Source organism: Acomys minous (genome assembly GCF_964271855.1).
Source record: "Acomys minous genome assembly, chromosome: 7".
Taxonomy (NCBI): domain Eukaryota; kingdom Metazoa; phylum Chordata; class Mammalia; order Rodentia; family Muridae; genus Acomys; species Acomys minous.
This window is the reverse complement of record NC_140488.1, coordinates 65,439,798-65,461,552: the sequence shown is the minus strand read 5'-3', so window position 1 is coordinate 65,461,552 and position 21,755 is coordinate 65,439,798. Positions and strand designations below refer to the sequence as shown.

At 40.3% G+C, this 21,755-nt stretch overlaps 1 pseudogene across 1 annotated transcript; it reads right to left on the bottom strand.

Moving 5' to 3' along the window:
- Positions 1–13,730: 13,730 nt before the first annotated feature.
- Positions 13,731–14,123, bottom strand: LOC311602572 (small ribosomal subunit protein uS8-like; annotated as a pseudogene). The gene has a single exon. The product of its transcript is annotated as a small ribosomal subunit protein uS8-like (transcript).
- Between the last annotated feature and the right edge of the window lie 7,632 nt (positions 14,124–21,755).

Genomic DNA, 21,755 nt, shown 5'->3' with positions numbered 1-21,755 from the left:
CTGGGTTGCAGGGCCCTGGTCTGTGGGGGCACCATCTGCTAGAGAGAGCTTGGACAGGGAAGGATATATAAAGGCTTATTGGAGGCGGGAGGGTCATCCCCCATGTCTACAATAACAGAAGGGCAGGGAGATTTTAGGGGTTGTAATGACTTGGAGCCATGCAACTCCAAGGAGGCCAAGGAGGCGGAATGAGATAAGGGCTGAATGAAGGCCTCAGCTGAAGCAACCTCGGAAGAAATGTCAGGGGCATCAAAAGAGATAAGATATTTAATTAAAGTCCAGTAGTTAAAAGTTTGAAGAGGAATGGTCTCAGGACCATGTTGGGAAGAATAGGAGTCTAATTCTCGACAAACACAGTCCCAACCCCTAAGCAGCAGGGGTAATATTAGGACCATCAATGACAAACCAAGGACAGGCTTGGGAAACAAATAAGAACAGGTCTTTTTTCTTAACTCTAACTCCTCTTTCCCTGAGACAATTTTTAAGGTGGCAAAAAAACTGCGCCTCCTTTGAGAGACTTTTACCCATCATATTGACAGAGATGAACACTTACCGAAGTGTGGAGAGGTACTGTGAGCAGCAGGCCCGCACCAGAGATGATCGGAGGTACTTTTGACCTTGGCGAGAGACTTGACCATGGCGTTCTGAACTATTGCCCACGAAGGGTCTCTGTCGCGGTAGAGGGCTCGTACCTCATGGCCACGTTTGGGCGCTACTTGTCCCGTCCAGCAAGACCAGTAATTATGGGGTCTCGAGGGGAGCCATACCTGGAAGATGGGATGGAAAAAGAGAGAGACGAGACCAAGTCGCATTCCTATCAAGGTCTGTTTATTGAATCAAAAGCAAAAGCTTATATGGGGTGGAGGCAGGGGCTAAGCAGCAGGGGTGAGGGCCCGAGAATGCCTCCAGATGATCCCAGCAGGGGAACATCCTGTGGTTCATCTCGGAACAATTCCTATCTTATCTTAGCTAACTATCTCTCATCCCGAGCTAACCTGCTAAACAGCATCTGCAGAGGTAGAAAGGAGGAAGTTATGCAGAGGCTGAAAGGAAGAAGTTATGCAGAGGCTGAAAGGAGGAAGTTAGCTTTGGAACGGGGCATCAGTATTTTGCCATTAGACTCTTTTAGCCTTGAATGACCCTGGGTTGGCTCTGGACATGACAGTATACAATCATTCCTGAACTGTAGGGAGGAGTGGGGTCACCTGGAACACAACTTCTCACAGACCACGGCATTAATTGTAGAATACACATTACATATAGGATATGGCCTTAATTTTGCCCCTCCACTACCAATAAGAAACTTGATACCCTAGCATCATATTCAAGGGAAGGAGGTCCCCCTCAGTCACAGTCATAAGGAAGGGGAATGGGGTGAAAGTGAGAGGAAGGGAGGAATGGGAGGATGCATGGGATTGGATAACAATTGAAATGTAATATGAATGATTTTATTTTTCAATAAAAAAAAACATAAAAAATTTTTTTGCCCCTCCAAGCCCTACCTAGCAAGCATAGCTATGGAAGGCCTTATTCTTCTCTCCCATTCCCTCTGCTTTTCTAGAAACCATTATATTACATTGCTAAAGCTAGTCACCAAGATCTATTCCTTATTTGGCCACTTACTACCTTCTCCTGAGGCTGACTACAAAGGTACAGCTATCAAAGTATTGATGTCCATCCATCAAAAGGCCCCTTTGGTTCACCTAATTAACATACCTAATCAAAATATACCACTGCATCCTAGCCCATTCTAACACCATTCTCCTCCTTTTCTCTTCTTAAATATTACACCTGCAAGGTCATTTGCGACTGGTTTTTTGTTTGTTTGGTTGTTTTTTTTTTTTTGCCTGAGTCAGAAAACAACCATTTTAACTTGCCTCCCCAGCTTAGTAAAGGATCTCCCTGTAAAAACAGGTGTTTGGGGTATAGTTTGAGCTTGGTCCGTGGTCTGGGAGGGAACACACACACCTCCCACCCCACCCCACCCTGGTGCTGTGTGGGTGTCTCCTTCATGTAAGGTAAGTTAATAAAATCTTCTGTTTGAGTCTAGCTCCTCAGAGCATTAGCCAGAGGTGGACAGGTACTGCCAGTAAAGGGCTTTCCCCTTATGTTGTTGAGTGTATGATTTCTCACTGATGGGGACCATATTTCTACTACAAAGTAGAAAAAGCAGAGAAGGAAGGATGATCTCTTAGCTCCCTTCTTGTTGCTGTGATAAAATACCCTGATAAAAGCAACTTTACAGAAAAAGGGTTTATTTTGAAAAGAAAATTATCCCCAAACAAAGGCCCTAAAATTTACATGAGGTTCAGGAAGTACACCATTCATAGAATTTCTGGAAGGGAGCTAACCTTTCCACAGGCTCTCAAACCCAGAAGTGGCAGAAACAGGCAGCTTAACTTATCCCCCAGCCAGAAAACAGTTTCTAGATCTGCCACAACCATACCACCCTCTCCCTACCAAAACAAAACAAAACAAAACAAAAACAACAACAACAAAAAAAACTTCTTCTGTGTGAGGATTTCTTGGATACAGCAAATGGCAGAGAAGTCATGGTAGCAGAAAGCTAGCTGGTCCCTTTGTTTCTGTACTCAGTAAGCAGAGAGTAAACAGAAAATGGGGCAAGGCTATTGTGGCAGTTTGAATGAGAATGTCTCCCATAGGATCCTGTTTGAATCCTTGGTACCCAATAAGTCAAACTGATGACTAGGAGGTTATGCTGCCATCTTAGAATAGAGCCTGCCTTCTTTGCTTTACATTGCATGAGCTTCTGTGTGCTGACCATGGGGAAACAATTCTGCAGGAAGTTGTTTTCCAGAAGTAGGAAAACTTTTCAGCATTCTGATTCTGGGTTCTCTCCTTTTATAAGATCTTACATTTTTACAGGTTGCAGCATTTAATAGGTGAGGATAGTCTTGCCCTGGGATACCTTCAGTATTGATCCATTGCTGAGCACTGTTTCTCTTTATTAGAGACTGTTTTTTCAGCCCAAACTTGGGCATCAATTTTGAATGTGTTGGGGCTCTTTACCTGAGTAAACTGTACATTTTTAAAAAAATATCCTTTTGCCCCAACGTTACAGTAACCTTCTAAGCCATTGAGACTTTAAACTTCACCTTCTGGTTCCCTGATAACCCTTAAAAGATAAATATCACTAGTACCACTCTTTACAATTCTGAAGCCTACTAAGACAACATTACTTCCTCCTGTTTAAAATAATACAATTTAAGTCCTACCTTCTGGTCCTAGAGACCCAAAACGTTATGTACTAATATCTCCTCATTTTAAGAGTTAATTCAAGGCAAGCAAATTATCACCAGGGCAAGCTTGCAGGCCCACCTTATCACCAGGAAACCTGAATTACTGGAAGCCAGACATTTCTCTTCAGCATTTCTCTTCAAGTTGAAACCTTTGCTGCAGGAAGGAAGTCAAGGCTAATGAGCCTCCTGAGGTAAACAGAAGGTCATAGGTCTGGGGAAAAAGAAACTTAGAAGAGTTTTGAGGGCTTCTCACCCAACAATATAAAACCTACTGAAAGGCTCAGTACTTGTTCAGTCCACTTTGAGTCCTGGGAATGCCCTGGACTATAGACTACTGCAACCTTTTTCCTTCTCCCTTATCCCTCTCATCCACAGGGAATGGTGTCTTCCAGACCCTCTCATTTCCCATTGGGATATTTTTTAGAAAAACTGCAGCCTCTCAACTTGGCACCCACCCTGAAGGACCCTAAACTTGTCTGACTCTGCAATCAAAGTTGCCATCAGTACCCCTTAGATAATCCAAATGGCCAGCAACCTTACAGCACTCTAAATCCCTGTATCATTGGGGGCCTTTACAAATATTGTAAGCAAATGGAAAATGAAAAAATCTTCCCCATTCCATATATTCAAGTTTTTTTTTTCTCTGCTCCAAGTCCTGTTTGTTTTCGTGCAGTCTGATCCTGCTTGTCAACACACACACACATACTATGTAAAAGTACTGTCTTTCAAGTTGCTGTTGATGTATCTCTATGTTTGCTGCAAATTGGGAGCCAGACCCCCACCTAACAGGAGAAAAAGCAAAGGATTAAGGATTAGGTGCCTGGAGTATTCAGCCCTTAACTCTCCAAATTCCCCTACTCTTATGTCCTACACACACAGGCCTCCCTGGGTGGTGCATTTCTCAGGGCCCTCCAGCATCATCCTCTGTCTACAACCAGGATTCAAAACTTTCCTGTTTCTAAGCCTTCTTTGTTCTCAGCTTACTGGATTCAGTTTGATGACTATTCAGGTATCTTTTAGGTGTGTTTTTATATATGAGTGGCATTTAACTGCTGTTTTATGTGTCCTTCTTCAAGTAAAAGCTGGCTGTGGAGTTGGGGTATGACTCCTGAAGCATGTGTATTTAAAGGTTTCTTCCAAAATCTATGCCTCATATCGGGCAATCCACCTGGCTGTGTGACAGAGAAAGAAGAACAAAACAAAGAGACAGACTATTTCCAATGAGGATTACTGCTACTCATCTCATATGCTTTTGGTTTTGGTTTACCTCTCTAAAATTTGGTAATGTGAAAATATTTTTCTTTACTTTTTTTGTTTGTTTTGTTTTGTTTTGTTTTGTTTTGTTTTTAGAGTTTCCTTGTGTTGCCTTGGCCATCCTGGATGTGCTTTGTAGTCTAGACTGGCCTGGAGTTTACAGAGATCCACTCACCTTTGCCTGCCTGAGAGCTGGGATTAAAGGCATGCACCATCATATCCAGCTTAATGCATAAATTTTATCTCAAGATTTGCAAGACTAATGGGTAAACTTTCTGTACCTCAAGATTTGTAAGCATACTGGGTATGATTAAAAATCTGTAAAATCTTTAACTTAGATTTAAAATTTTTTAAATTTATTATAAATTCAGATTTCATCCTGAATGTTATCCCCTTGCTTGTATCTTCAGGTTCTCATCCTCCCTCCCTTTTCTGCCCTATTCCCCTCCCCTAGACCTCTGACAGAAAAGGACCTCCTCTCCGAACATATGGCCACAGCATATCAGGTCTCATCTGGATAGCTTCCTTTCCCTTTCTCTGTATGCTGCCAGGCCTCCACACCAACAGGAAGTGATCAAATTGGGGGCACCAGAGTTCATGTCAGAGGCAGTCCCTGTTCTTCCCACAACCATGGAGAATAAGCCAAGCTGTCCATCAGTCTGATCTAAATGGGGGTGGGGACATGTAGGTTCGTTGCATGCATTGTCCTTGGTTGGTGCAACAATTTGTGCAGGCCTTCCTAGGTACAGATCAACTAGCCTTGATGGTCTCCCTGTGTGGCTCCTGAACCTTCTGGGTCCATCAGTCCCCCAGTATTTCATACCACTCTCAGCACTCTACCCAGAGTCCAGCAGAGAGTCCTCATCTGTCCCATTCCCCTTCTGGGTGGAGTCTCTCAGAGGGTATCTGTTGGGCTAATAGCGACTTATAAGTGAGTATATACTGTGTGTGTATTAGGTTAACTTAACCTAAAATTTGTAACACCAGTGTTGATAGTTAAAAATCTATATATAGGTAATCTGAAAGGAACGTTGTGGCTTGACACCATCTTAGCTGCTATCCCACACAAGGATGGAGGTAGCCATATGGCTGACAGCCATCTTTGCTAGGTTGGAAAAGGTGGGCTTTGCCATGTGACCTCACTCCCATCTTGATTAAAAGTGACCACATGGCCTAAGCCAAGTAAGGAAAAAGGAGCTCCTCCTAGCTGCTGCGAGGCCCAAACCAGGTGATTCCTCCACTATTTTCAATCATGCTAGCAAGCTTCCTCCTTTCGGGTCTCAATCTTCGGTCCCTTCTTTCCCTCTCCAGCCTATTTGGTGTACCTTTCTCCTGCCTCTGCAATAAACCGTGCAAATCAACTCTCTTGTGTGGCCACTTTCAGCCTACTGGCATCACTTAGTCCTCCCACTACTCCCACTTCACCTTGGGACCCCATTTACATCCCCCTACTCTGCCTAAACTAGCCTTTGCGAGAGGTTTCTGGGGTGGACAGCTTGGCCAGTGTATACATCCCCATATCATTAAGCAAACTTTCAAACAGAAAAGAGATTGTGGTCCTACATTATTATTTCTTCCATCTTTATTACAGAATTCCAGTATGTTATCCAATATTACATCCTCACCTTTCATGATGTTTATATAATTTTCATTAACAATCTGCTCCCCAAGGAGTCCAGGTGAGTCTGGGACCAGGCTAGAGCACAACCAGATGAAATCTACCAAATTAATGCTCCTCACCTAGCTGGGGCTGAGGCAGTCCCTGACCTGGACCCAGTACGGAATTACAATATCCTAGGTGGTGTCCTAGCTTAAATTCAATTTAGAACTTGTTTCCTGACCAGTCTCTGCAAGGCCTCCCTTAAAGTGGTAATTTTGACAAAATTGAAGAGTTCATCTAGCACAAACACAAAAACTGCCTTACAAAGGTCCTCTTACAATATACCAATCTGGATCCTGAGACCCCAGATGGAAAACAGCTCCTTAAGACTCACTTCTCCCAGGTTCCCTGATATAAGGACTAAACTTAAATGTCTAGAAAAAGGACCCCTGACTCCACAGGCAGGAGTCTTAGCCATAGTCTTCAAGGTATACCATGGAGGAAATGAAAAAGCCTGAAAAAAATAACACCTAATGCTGGCTAAGGTCTTTTAGCTGCCCATAACAGCTGTGTAGGCCCCAACGCTCAAGAACCTCGTGGTCCCTGCCTTAATTGACGTCAGGAAGTTCACTGGGCCCAGGTCTATCCAAACCTTAGCAAACTATTCTGCATGCCTATGGTACATTCAAGAGGGACATTGGGCTGCTGACTGTCCTCATGTCTCTCATGGCATGGAGACTTTAAATACTGATTGCCTTTCAGCTGACCTCATAGGTCTGGCCATGGACTGCTAAGGGGGCCCAGGCTCCTTTAACTCAACTATTGCCATCTCCACCAGGGAGCACTGGGTACCCATCTCCTTCCTTCTGGACACTGAGGCCACCTACTGAGTCCTGGTAGAGTTTTGTAGACCCATGTCTTTTTCTTGTTCCTCTATTGTTGGAAGAGGGGGACAGCCTTATGAGCCTCACCAAACCACACCACTTAGCTATATCTTTAGCAGTATTCCTTTACCCTTTCCTTCTAGTCTTACCAATCTGTCCCATCCCCTTGCTGGGATGGGACCTCCTAGCCAAAGTGAGATCCTCTATTTATTTTGTTACCTTCATCTACTTGACCCCAGGCTCTCCAAACATCCCCCTTCTCCTCCTCCAAACCACACAATCTGACACTCCTTTTCCCTTACCAGCTTCCTAGTTGTAGCCCCAGGAGTATGGGACACCTCAAACTCTTCTATACCCAAAAGTCTCCTCTCTCTCATCATTCAATTATAAAACCCCACCAAATATATAACTCAGGCTCAATATCCACTCTCTGTCCAAAGTCCCAGAGAACTTAAGCCTCTTATCTCTGACCTTTAACAAAAAGTCTTCTACGACACACATCTTCCCACTTTAACACTGCCATATTCAAGTTTTAAAAACCCAATGGAACATACTGCTTGGTTCAGGATCTCTGATATCAACTCAGAAGTGATTCCCCTTCACCTCATAGTACTAAACCCCTATATCATCCTCTCCACCATCCCATCAGAGGCCTCTCATTTTTCATAAAATATCTTTGCCTTTACTAAGACTGACCAAGACACTCATATTTCTACCTTTACTTCTAAGAGCTGTAACACTTCCCTTGGGGAAACCTTTCTGCTCAGAGCTGCAGTACTTCTATTGGGAAAATTGATTAGAACCAACTTCTGGGTTCTAACTAAGGCTGAAGACTAGAAGCTCTCCAGAAATTTTGCAGTGCCAGATTGGGAGTACAGAGACATCCAGCATGATAGACAAAGCAGCTACCAAACTCTTAGCCTCTCAAGTTTTAGGCAACTATACTAGTTACTTTAGTATTGTTGTAACACATCACCATTACCAAAGCAACTTGGGAAGAAAAGGGTTTATTTCATCTTATATCACAGGTCACACTCTGTCACTGAGAGAAGTCAGGGCAGGATTTTAAGGCAGGAATCTGGAGTCAATAACTGGTGCAGAAATCACAGAGTAATGCCAATTACTGGCTGACTTCCCGTGGTTTGCTGAGGCTGCTTTCTATTTTTTTTTAAATTATTTTTAATTTGTTCACTTTACATCCCAATTGTAGCCCCTCCCTTGTTGCCTCTGGGTTCTACCCTCCCTCCCTAATATCCTCTCCCTCTCTCTCCCTCCTCTAGTTCTCAGAAAGGGGGAGCCCTCCTCCCCCATCATCTGACCTCAGACTATCAAGTCTCATCTGGACTGCCTGCATCTTCTTCCTCTGTGGCCTGGCAAGGCTGCCCCACCAGGGGGAAGTGATCAACAAGTAGACAGCAGAGTCCATGTCAGAAGTAGTCCCTACTCCCCATATTATGGGACCCACAAGGATGCTGTGCTGCCTATCTACTACATTTGAGCAGAGGGTCTGGCTTCTCCTCATGTATGGTCCTTGGTTGGTGCATCAGTTTCTATAGCATCCCCATCCTTCATCCAGATTTGTTGGCTCTGTTGGTCTCCTTGTGGAGCTCCTATCCCCTCCAGGTCCTTCTTTTCCCCAACTCATTCATAAGACTTCCTGTGTTCCACCCCAAAGTTTGGCTGAGAGTCTCAACATCTGCTTGGAAACCCCGCGGGGTGAAGTCTTTCAGAGGACCGCTATAGTAAGCTCCCTTCTTGTTCCTTCTCTTCAACCTTTTCCAGTGTCTATTCTATTTGCGCTTCTGAATGGGAATTAAGCATCCTCCCTAAGATCCTTCTTGTTATTTATCTTTTTTAGGTCTGTGTATTGTAATGTGGTTATCCTGTATCATTTGGCTAATATTCTCAAATAAGTGAGTATATACTATGCTTTTGTTTCTGGGTCTAGGTTACCTCACTCAAGATGATCATTTATAGTTCTATCAATTTGCCTACAAAGTTCAAGATTTCCTTGTTTTTAATAGCTTTATATTATCCAGGACTACTTGCCCAGTGTTAGTACTGCCCACAATGAGTTGGGCTCTCCCTCATCAATCATTATTCAAGAAAATGATTCAGACTTGCCTACATAATATATTATGGAAAAATTTTCTCAATTAAAATTCCATCCTCCCATATATATCTGGGCTTTGTGTCCAGCTGAGAAACAAAACAAAACAAAATAAAACAAAAACTAGTATACAGCAGCCACTGTTGGGTTATTCAGACTGTATCCTCTATGTCAAGCTAATAAATTGTTGTGTGTGTGTGTGTGTGTGTGTGTGTGTGTGTGTGTGTGTGTGTGTGTTCATTCTATCAGTTCAATTCCTTTAGAGATCTCTGACTAATACAGACTGAATATTAATCTTACATGGATATTTCCTACAGCAAACACATGAGTTCTTTACCTTTAATTCAGCCTCACACATGTTTTCAGAGGATAGGCAGAATGCAGATCACCTAAATGGTCTTTAGTCTCCTATTAAAAATTCATGAGATGAAGAGCCCCATGTATCTTTTCTTTGCCTTCTAGTCCTCCAAGTTCTCACCAGAGCAGCCTATTACATTCTGGCCATAGCATACTAGGGCTTTTCTAGTCCCAAGTTACAAACTCTTCCATATTCATCCCAAATCCACTGCCAAAGGCTTAAAGCCACACACACAGTCAAGTTTATCAGAAGAATAGACTCACTTCTCAGTATTAATTTTTGTCTTAATTTCTTTTCCTGTTGTATTGATAGAATATCCTGCGACAGGGGGGTTATTTATTTCAACTTACAGCTCCAGAGGGATACAGCTAATGGTGGTGGGGAACACATGATTGCAGATGAAGCAGATATGTCACAGGTGCATGATGCTGGCCAATCACAAGAGACAGTCCAGTAAGTAGAGCAAGGGTGTTAGGCCTCAAGGCTCCCTCGAGTGATCTACTTTCCCCTGTGAGGTTTAACCCTCTAAATATTCCACAACCTTCTTAAACAGAGTCTTGACCTGGGAAACAAGTCTTTAAAGAGATGAGCTGATGAAGGATATATATATTCACATTACATCCTGTTCCCACTCACCCTCCTTCTTCTGCCCTATTCCCCTCTCCTAGACCTCTGATGGTGGAGGACTCCTACACCACTGTCTGATCACAGCCTACCAAGACTCATCTGGATAGCCTGCATCTCCTCTCTCTGTGTTCCCACAGGTCCTCTCCATCAAGGGGCAATGATCAAATCTCGGGCACCAGTTTATGTCAGAGGCATTCCTCCACTCTCCTCTCTCCTTCCCCACATGGATAATGAGCAGTCGATCAGCTACATCTGAACAAGAGGTCTAGGTTCTCTACTTGCAATGTCAGCTATAGTCATAGCAGCTTTATTCATAATAGCCAGAATCTGGAAACAACCTAGATGTCCTTCAACTGAACAATGGATAAAGAAACTGTGGTACATTTACACAGTGGAATACTACTCGGCTATTAAAACAGGGAAATATTGAAATTTGCAGGCAAATGGAAGGAACTAGAAAAGATCATCCTGAGTCAGGCAACACAGACCCAGAAAGACATGCATGGTATATACTAACTTATAAGTCAATATTAGTCCAACATAGATGTCCTCTGAGAGACTCCACCCAGCAAGGGATAGAGACAGACAGATATTGGGACTGGTACCCTGAACTCTGGGCAAAGCTCTGTATGGAAGAGTTGGGGGATGGAAAGGTCTGGGGGATGGGCTTGTCAGGAACTCCACAAGGAGACTATCAAGGCTGGTGGATCTGGACCCAGGGGGGGCCTGTACAAACTGATGGACCAACCAAGGACATTGCAAGCAGGGACATCTTATATGAAAAACAGAATTGCCTTAGCTCAGGCTTTTTATAGGCATTCAAGCACAACTGTCCTTGTAAAATTATGAGGGCCAGTGACTAGAGAATTTTGGACCTCCTCCTGGATTAGCCCAAAATTTTTCTCTTACTCTTATTCTCACATGAAGGAACTTACTTTTCCATTGTTCAGTAACTAAACAGAAAAATGTTTGTGTAAATTTCAAATTGATCCTCAAATGGAAAGACATTTTGTCATAATTTATCTTGTTCTTAGTGATAGGGAATTCGAGATGCAGAAGTTTATTTTTCACATTTTATGGAAATGCCATACAGATCTTACCATAGTATCTGCTAGTAGAATAGCCTACTGAAGAAGCAAGTAAAAGTAACATTTTAATATTCATTTCCATTCCACTATTTGCTGTGCCAGGTGTATAAGGACAATTAACACACTATTACCTTTATATATGCCATAAAAATTGTAGTGCACTGGGTGATGACTTGGAGGATAATAAGACTGTCAATGTTTTAACAGAGTAATCTAGTGTCTTGGAGAAATAATTTGTGTCTCAAAGCAAGATAATTGGTCTACTCCATGGGCAAAATAGAGAAGATGCACTATAAGCACTGTTAAGTGAAGATGAATTGCTTCCGACGATAATGTAGTGGGTAAAGACAGGGAAAAATGAATTATCTAGATTAATAGCTGCATTTTAAATTCAAGACATCATATTAATCTTGTTCAGAAATAAAATCACATCCAAAATAGGAAATACAATCAGAACCACCCCTGGGGTATGTTCTTAACATTCGTTTGTAATGCTTGAACTAGAAAACTGAATGGGAAACCTTACACAATGTGATAATGGATCACCCTTAGAAGGACGCTATTACTAGCTTTGCCTTAGTAGTTTTAAAGTCATTTAAATTCAATTTATTTTAACATAAATAAAACAGACCTCAATGCCCCCTGTGTTTTCCATAAGGACTTTCTTTTCTCTTCAACCTTCTCCTCTCTCTTTATTCACCCTATTTCACATACAAATGTGATGAAAGACTTCCCATCTTAGGGGAAAATTTAAATTTACTTGGATTGACATATTCATTTTAATGTTATCTTCTTTCTTTTTTAAAGCCCAACAACATGAAGAGGCAATCCATAGTCGATTTTAATCTTCTAGCTTCTTACTTGCTCTTAAAACCATCTATTTTTGTCCCTTCAATGTTAGATAAATATTGTCACCAATGGTCACTTATTAAGTGACCCAATGTCTATTCTCTGCTATTGACATACTCTTTATTTCTCTTGTCTATCAACTTGTCTTTTGTCACTTTTTAATTGCCCTGTATGCTTGAGAAATTTTAATGTCATTGTGAAAACACCACAGCATTCTCTTTTACTATTTCACAGTGCTCAGGTTTTCAGCCTGTTAAGATATCTTAGAGAATCCTCCCACAAATAGATAGCAAATTTTCAGTGAAGATGTTTTAAAAACAAAAATGCACCTCAGTTATAGATGGCATTTTACCTCATTTTTCTTTATCACAGTGAGGTTTATTTTTTATTTCCACTTCATGGTTACTCAAATTAGTATATGCAAATCTCAGCTACAGAAGGAGTAGAATTGGTGGAGATATTCTGTGTTTCTTTGCCTTTTCTTCCATATATGAAACAATGCTGATTGTATATTCTAAAATACATAATTTCCATTCAATTATATCTTAGAGATCTTCTAAATTTGTATGTGCAGAAAAAGAGCATTTTTATTAAATATTTTATGATGTGTCACAATAAAGCCCAACCAAAATAGGGTAGCAAATCATCTACACTTATGTTGATTTTTCTTCTCTATCTTATCACAAAAAGATGCTATAAGAAGCATCTTCATGTATATCATCTTCTACCTTGTGAAGAACATCTGTGAAAAAAATAAACAAAAATCTAATGTTGGCTAGCCTCAAATTTATTTTCTGCAAAAATAAATACCCTCAAATTGGTGATGTCGTATGTTAGCAAAATGCAGCATGAATAACAGGCTCATTATCAACACTTACTCTAATATTTTGACAAAAATTAAAAAAATTCAAACAAATCAAAACAAGATTCAGAATAAATTGATGTTATTAGATATAAAGCAATTAGATATTTCTACCCTATGGAATGAGAGTCTCTTAGTAAAGATGACTACAAATACTATGACTAGAAAAGACATTGGGAAAAGAATTGTTCTGCATTAACTAAAAAGCCAAAGAGGCAGGTACTAGGGTGCACACCTTTAAGCCCAGTACTTGAGAAACTGAGACAGAATATTGCTGTGAGTTTAAGGCCAGTTTGTTTTACATAGTATGTTCCAGACTAGCCAGGACTACATAATTAGACTGTCTCAAAATAAAAATCAGAAAAAATCCTCCCAGCACACACACACAAAACAAAATAAACAGTGAACAAACAACAGAAAACAAAAATAAAGTGATCAGTGAGTGTGCTCTAAGAGGGAGTTAAAATAACCAATCTTTCATTTTATCCATTTCTGAGATATAATTTTCCATGGCATTTCTATGTATTTGAAAGCCTTTTCATGTATACACACACACACATACACACACACACACGTGTGTGTGTGTGTGTGTGTGTGTGTGATGTTTTCAATATTTATGCCAACCCTCACAGCTGAGTACCACTGGACACTAACCCAGATATAACCATCCTGGGCTGGACACAGCACACCAGACAAGTGATCGTGTGGTCACAGGACTGTCTTAGTAGCTTCAAGAGAAGTATCACCAGTCAGCATAACCAGCTATTGTGCTGGGAAGGTTCAAAAGGACTGACCCTAAGCACAGTCCACAGAGGTTTTTTATTTGTGTTTTACACCTCTAGAAAAAGAATCTCAGGATTTTCCATCTTGTATGTTTTCATCTTGCTTCTTCATGGTCCATGACGCCAGCTGAGGTTGTCAGTACAATAAAGCCAAACTGATGGGATGAGAGCAGATTGTTCTGCCAGTTTTCTAGGTTCTTAAGTTGCATATCAAATGTAAGGCTGGTTACCCCACACTTGTTCAGCCTGCCTGTAAGGTTCACAGAGATTTTCCTGGATCTATGGTCATCAATGATCTCAAATTCACCAATGTAGCCATGCTTTACCATCACAGGTGGGAATCAGATGATGAATTTGGAGCATAGCCTGATGAGGACCTGGTGTTTGCCTCTCTTCTCAGCATTGTTGATGCTCTTGAGAGCATCTGACAGGACATTCATGCACACCATGGTGATGGTGAGGAAAAATGGCGGATAACACAAAACTGATTCTTAATGATTTACCATCTAAACTGATTCCAAATGACTTTGGACATTTGGACTTTGGACATTATACCATAGATAAGTGCATCTTTCAACTTTCATTTGAGAAGATTCTTCTTTTCAGCAGATGACACAGTACCCACAACTGATTAATGTGCAGAGAACAGGTCTGAGTGCTCAGCTATAAATGGGTTATCTGTATCACACAGACTTTTCTCAATTCTAATGTACTATACTCCATTCATGTCTAGAATTACTGTCCAACTTCCAGTAATTGAACACAGCAAATGTGATGTGATTTCACTCTGAAAGTCAGACATAATCCATCTTGTTTCTTGCTTCCCCCTCTTTGTCTTCCTCCTTCTCCTGTTCTTCCTCTTTTTCCTCCTTCATCTCTCCTCTGGCCTCTCTTCTCTCCCCACCTCTCAGCAGAGTTTTACATTTTCTACCAACAATGAGTAACTGAGACCCTTGGGTAACAGTTCACAAGTAACTAACTTTGGCAGCAGCCATCTACACAATTTTAGAGGGGATCTTTTCCTTCAAGTCTTTTTTTTTTTAATATTTTATTTTATTTTTTTAATTAATTTATTCATATTACATCTTGATTGTTAGCCCTTCCCCTGTTTCCTCCCATTCCTCCCTCCCTCCCACTTCCCCCCTTCTCCCCTCCCCTATGTCTGTGATTGAGGGAGACTTCTTCCCCCTATGTATGCTCTAAGATTATTGAGTCTCTTCTTGGTAACTTGCTATCCTTCTTCTGAGTGCCACCAGGCCTCCCCATCCAGGGGACATGGTCAGAAAAGGGGCACCAGAGTTCACGTGAGAATCAGATCTCACTCTCCACTCAACAGTGGAGAATATCGTGTTCGTCGGCTAGGTCTTGGTAGGGGTTCGAAGTTTGCTGCCTATTTCTCCTTGGCTGGTGCCTTAGTTTGAGGAGGACCCCAGGACCCAGATCTGCCTGTCATAAAGTTCTTCTTGTAGGTTTCCAGGACCCTGTGGGTCCTGTTATTTCCCCATTCTTCCATGCTACTCTCGCCTAAAGTCTCAATAGGATGTCCTCTCCTCTGACCCACTTTCTTGGTAAGTAAGGTTTTTCATGGGACGTATCCCTTGGAATATACCCAGAAAATGCTCGAACACACAACAGGGACATATGCTCAACCATGTTCATAGCTGCTTTATACACAATAGCCAGAACATGGAAACAGCCTAAGTGTCCCTCAGTAGAAGAATGGACTAAGAAACTATGGTACATTTACACTATGGAGTATTACTCAGCTATTAAAAACGAGGAATTCCCGAAATTTGTGGACAAATGGATTGACCTAGAAATTATCATAATGAGTGAGTTCACCCAGAAGCAAAAAGAGACAAACGGTATATACTCACTTATATAAAAAAATCCTTCAAGTCTTGATATGGCTATAGCCTTGGATAACAGTGTCATGAAAGCCTTATATGTGACATTAATTCAGAAAACATGGCTACAGAAACAGCGTTACAGCATATGTTACTATTTTTATCTGTTTAAGTCATATGTTATAAAGCAATAAATAACTAACATGATTTTCTCAAGATTCCTGGAAGATTTCAGCATAGTCATCCAAATACTCTGTGCTGTTTTCTCTGTTAATGTTCATCTTATCTTCTTTTTAAAAAAATGATTTTATTTTGTACATGTACATTTATATTATTATACATATATACAATAGATTACCTATGGCAAGAAGAAGCATGACACAATCAGGAATTATATAAATGTTACATTCTTAGTGTTTTGGCTACTTGTATTTTACAGCCTTGAAGAAGACATCTTTCCTATCTTAGTGCATCTAAATTTCTGAATGTAAATCAATCTCTATCACATCTTGCCATTAACAACTTAGAACACCTATCTTGACTTAAAACCATCTTAACCACTAAACAACTACGCTTCATTTTAAAACTAAGCTGCCTGGTCTTCAGCTCCCTCAGAGACTTAAGAAGGAGTAAATTGATTACCCGAGTATGCCAGGAGTGCAGGTTAGTATCTTTCCAAATGAGAATATGATAGAGACAGTTGCTACCTGAGTGTCACCCAAAACTCTCTATAACGTTGGAGCATCATCTTCAGCCTTCTGGCCCAATATATCTGACAGACATATCTGTGAGGAAGGAACTATTGAGGACTGGCTTACCCTGTCTTGCCAAAGTTTGGCTGGCAACTTTGCCTGCATCCAAGCTTGCCATTTTTTAGGCAAAATTCTCTCTGTGGTAGAGATGAGGACATTTTTCCCAGTGACTTGTTTGCCACATTTGAAGCCAATGCCAGAAAGAGGTTCTTTGATGATCATCATCTTCTTTGAGGTAGGCTGGGTTTCAGCCAAATCTAATCCTATATTGTGTTTACAGGGATAAATGTTTATAACAAATATTCTTAGATATTTTCATTTGTGGAAAATGATAGCTATTTTTCTTCCTTGATGAGGCTACTAAAGATAATGGCAACAACCATGAAAGATGTAACCAATTCTCTTTTTGGAGGGGCATCATTTTGTTTTGGTTGTTGGTTGGTTTGTATGTGGGGGGTGTTGTTGTTGTTTTGCTTAAGACACATTCTCACTGTGTAACCCAGGCCAGTCAAGAAATCTCTTTGTAAACCAGGCTGGCCTTGAGTTCACAGAGATCCATCTACCTGCTGGAATTAAATGCATGCCACCATGCTAAACTGGTACATCATTTTAAGATTACAAGTCTCTTCAACCATGACACAGATCCACTAAGTGCACAATATCTACCTAGGTTTACCTCTGCATCTTAATGGGACCAGGGGACAATAAGAACTAGATGTGAACATGAACTTCAATTGCCTGCTGTAGCACGAGTAATACATTCTTTTTCCTCTGAAATAGGAATCTCATATTTTCTCCCAACATCTATGAAATTATAGCAAGCTCACTTATTAAGTGATAAGTATGGTGTAATTTCAGACTCTTCACTGCTCTTGAAAGTTTTAGCAGCAAGGATGCGTTGCTGACAAGGAAATGTCATACTGCTGTAGACAAGTATAAGAGCTCTCCAGTCATTTGTGAACTGAGATTGAAGATTAGACCTAACAGTATTCAGAACAGAATGATTTTGCTGAAATTGCAGCAGTGGCTATGAATTAAAACTCTCTGCTGGCCTTGTTTCTGTACTCATGAGGCTGTGAATAATGTGGTAGGGTAGAAACAAGAAACCTGAAAAATCCTTTTATTTGTTCTTCAGTCTCTTCCTGTAGGAGCACCAAAAGTTAACAAACACCTAGAATCTATCTAGAGTGTGAAGCTGGTCAAAACATTTGAGATTAATAAGTGGAGAGTGTGAGCAGTTGTTAAACCATGTTAAAAATTTTGTGTGAGGCCATCTGGAACCAAGCAGATCAAATCACTCATGCTAAAAAAACCATACAGATTCACAAACAAACCAGTGTTTTTCTGACAGGAGATTATGCTATACCTTTATAATAAAGAGGATCATAATATTCATAAACTCTTACAGAAGTAGCTTAAAGTACACTGACATTAATCAATCAGCTTTGTTCTGTTTGATTTCTTTATAAAATCCACTGTTCTGCTCTTGCTCAGTGGGAATTTTATTCTATTTTGTATACTTGAGCTGGCCTATATCCACAAATTATAACTCAGAATCAAGTATATCTCTAAATTTATTCTAGTTTTGTATTTTGACAACTGCTTGAAATAGAATGTATGTGTGCCTTGATTACTTCTGCCAAAACACATTCATTGTTCTCTTTGATCCATTGGCCCACCTTTGATATTTATCACATTCATGGAAAAATGAGTATATTGGAGCATTGTAAGGAGGATTAGGGCTAAGATTTTTTTATAGCTTTTTTCAACACAAACACAAAACTACTGTGCTAGCAGATGTACTGATGGAAAAGTACACCTGAAATTCGGTTGCTAGGGTGTGGTCAGGGTTCATAGTAGGTGGCAGAATCAAAGTAAACATATTCATGACCCTCTGCACTAATTCAATGTTATATTTTTGTGTCCTACATGAATGTATGGTATAGGTAGTGCTTTGATTCACTGAGCCATTGTCCCAGACACTAATCTAAAAAATAAATTGAGTTATGCTTTTCATTGTCCTATTCCTAATACCAAGGGAGATACTTTTGAAAGGTGTGTGTATGTTTGTGTGTGTGTTTGTGTGATTTGCTAATGGTTAATCTAGGTTTTTATCATAATAAATATCACTTTATCTATATCCCTTGTGCAGAAAAGGAATGCTCTGTATCAGGGGAGCCCTATGCTTATCCAGCAAATGCTCCTATTTGTCACCAGTGGGTAAGTATTCGGCATTATTTGTTCTACCCCATGAAGTTTAAGGATTTTAGGCCAGCCTTGAAAGCATTCCTGAAACATATTGGCATATTTTTGCCTCTTTATTCAAGAGAGGTTTATAATTTTTTGGTTTTTCAAGACAGAGTGTCTCTGTGTAGCCTTGGTTGTCCTGCAACTTGCTCTGTAGACCAGGCTGGCCTCAAACTCACAGAGATCCACCTGCCTCTGTCTCCCTGAGTGCTGGGATTACAGGCATGCAGCACTGCACCTGACTACTGATTAGTTATTGAAACCAGTACCAATCTTTCTGACTATTGATTACAACTATCAGAAACTCTGACAAAGGAATGCAGCCTCCAGTAAGAAGCCACCTATAGTTTCAGGAGCCTTTTCTAACTCTATGGTCTAATAGTCTCAATTTTTAATAGATCAACAACTAAAGGCCAGATGGGAAGGTTATAAAAAGGCTTGTTTATTAAATGAAAGTGATATATTTAAAATGCTAGCTTAGCTTTAGCAATATCTTGATTATAAATTAAAAGAGTACACCTACCTCTGTAGAGCAGAGGTTCTCAACCTGTGGGTTACAACTGACCAAAAGGCCTCAGAAAACACAGATATGTATATTACTTTTTTTTCCAAGACAGGGTATGTCTATGTATGTCCTAGACTCACTTTGTAGACCAGGCTGGCCACCTGCCTCTGTCTCTCCAAGTGCTGGAATTAAAGGAACGCACCACCATGCCCAGTTTATATTACAATTTATAACTATAGTGAAGTTGTAGTTATGAAGTAACAATGAAAATAACTTTATGGTTGGAGGTCACCACAATATGAAGAACTGCATTAAAGGGTGGCAGCATGAGGGAGCTTAGAAGCAAGCCACTGCCCTAGAAAAAGCTTTATCACTCAGTCGGCTTGCTGGAGCAAAGCCACCAAATTCAATGCCTCTAAATGTATGTATTTGGTTTATAGACAATTTAACTGTACTGAAATCCAATATCTACATGGATGCTGTTGGGATCCACACTCAACACTGGGCATGTAAAACCAAAACCAAATGCAGCTGTTCCACTCAATAGGCAAAATTTAGACTGTTGGCCTATTGCCAACAAACAGTTCAAGCGTTTCACCTTTCACTCCAGAAGCCAGTGTCAGATTTCAAGCACACCCCCTGTGGACTTTGAAGTGTGAGAACGAGTTGAGCTTCTAGTCAAACTGAGTTACTTCTGTAGATGTTCCCTGGAGCAGTCTATCATGTTTTGAGACTGAATCAAGCTGCTTATAAAGTGTGCTTCTGTTTCCGATGGAGATTTGACCATTGCAAAGCAGACTTGTATTCTTTCTTTTAAGACCTAAGAGGATTGTCCATATCATCTCACCTGCTCCTGACAGACAGATTACATTACAGCAGTGATTCTCAATCCATAAGCCATGACACTATGGGGGGGGGGTGGTCAAATTACCCTTTCACAGGGTCACAAATCAGATATCATGCATATCAGATATTTATATTAAGATTTATAGCAGTAAGAAAATTACAACCATGAAGTAGCAATGAAATAATTTTACTGTTTGGGGTCACCACAACACAAGGAGCTGTATTAGGGTAACAGAATTAGGAAGGTTGAGAACCACTGCATTAGATACTAGTTCGTTTCCCAAGAACATCAGTAGTTCCTCTCACTGCTGTCACTTTTTGAAGTTCAGATCACTTGACTGCATCACAATACTGTGGTCCTTGAAATTCATACCTGCATTTATTTCAAGTCTCTACATCATTTTCAGTGTGAAAATTGTACCTTTTATTGAAAATACCGCTTTTCTCAATTATGATCTGCTATTTTGACTCTACCTCTGACAGCCTGTGATGTACTCACTCTAGAAAAAATAGAGGAAGTTAACAGCACATCAAGGGTTTACTGAGGCATAATTCAAATTTTTGTATGACTCTCAAGAACTTTAAATACCTGTATAAATCTTCCAATTGTGTGGTCTTGGTCTTCTCTTATGCTTACAAAAATGAGGTACACTTGAAAAGTGATCCCATGTACCTATTCAGCATTTTAGCTCAGATAGGTCTCCCAGTAAGAAGTTAGAATTCTGGCAGCAGATAATGTATTTAGCCTAAGAAGACAAAGCCATTATGTATAGCCGACTTCAGAGAATGAAAACAGGAAAAATATTTTCAAGCCCAAAACATAGACAATTAAGAGGATTCCTGGGTCCCATTGACCATTTCAAATAATGAGAAAACAATTTTTTGAAACAACCAAACTTCTGTGGCCTAGCCACATTTTAAATTACTAAATATATTCCCAGAAAACATAAACAAAGGCTGGGGGAAACCAGCCTTGTTGACTAGGTGATCTTCATATTCAGTGATAGACTCTGTCTTTAAAAATGAGGCAGGACACATATACTGAAAGAATAGATTCAGTGCCTACAAGTCATCACTTGACCTCCACATGCATGTTGTGGCAATCATGTACACATGTGCAAAAGAACACACATGCAGGAAAACACACACAAACCCGACAATCATACTTTTAGCAACTTAAAATTATCCCTTTAAGGACTTCTAGCTCTAGACAGTCTTAATTGCCACAAATCTTCATGCTTAATATATGATATACATGCATATTAACATCTGAATTAACTTTATGGGAATAATCAAAGATCTGGAGGGAAGGGTGAGGGACAATGAAAGAATATTACCACACATCTTGTACGTAATCTAGTTTCCTCTATAGGATATTAGCTATATCAGCTAAAAGAGTAGTGGTATCTGCCAACATATTTTAGAGTACTCCTTAAATAAGAATGCCATCACTGATGTCCAATCTTTGTTGTACACACGCACACATATGCATGTATGCACACATGCACGTGCATAGACACACACACACACACACACACACACACACACACACACACACATCAGTAAGCACCTTTTCCACTTATAAAATCCTAGGTCTTCACCTCTTTCATGCTATCATGCTACATTTATCATAGTAACTTAATCGTGGTACTCCTCTAGAGCCTGAAGACATTCATTACTATCTATACTCTATCTAGATTTACTAGATGCCTTCTTAGGAAATTAATTCTTTCTTGCCAATGAGGCATACCTTAAACCTGAAAGAGGAAAACATCACTCATGATATATATGCTAACTATCTCATGTTTTGTCTTGAATTTGATCCCTTGCTAATAAGAAAATTTTCCTATGTAGCGGAACTCAGGCACTCACCAGGGCTCGTCA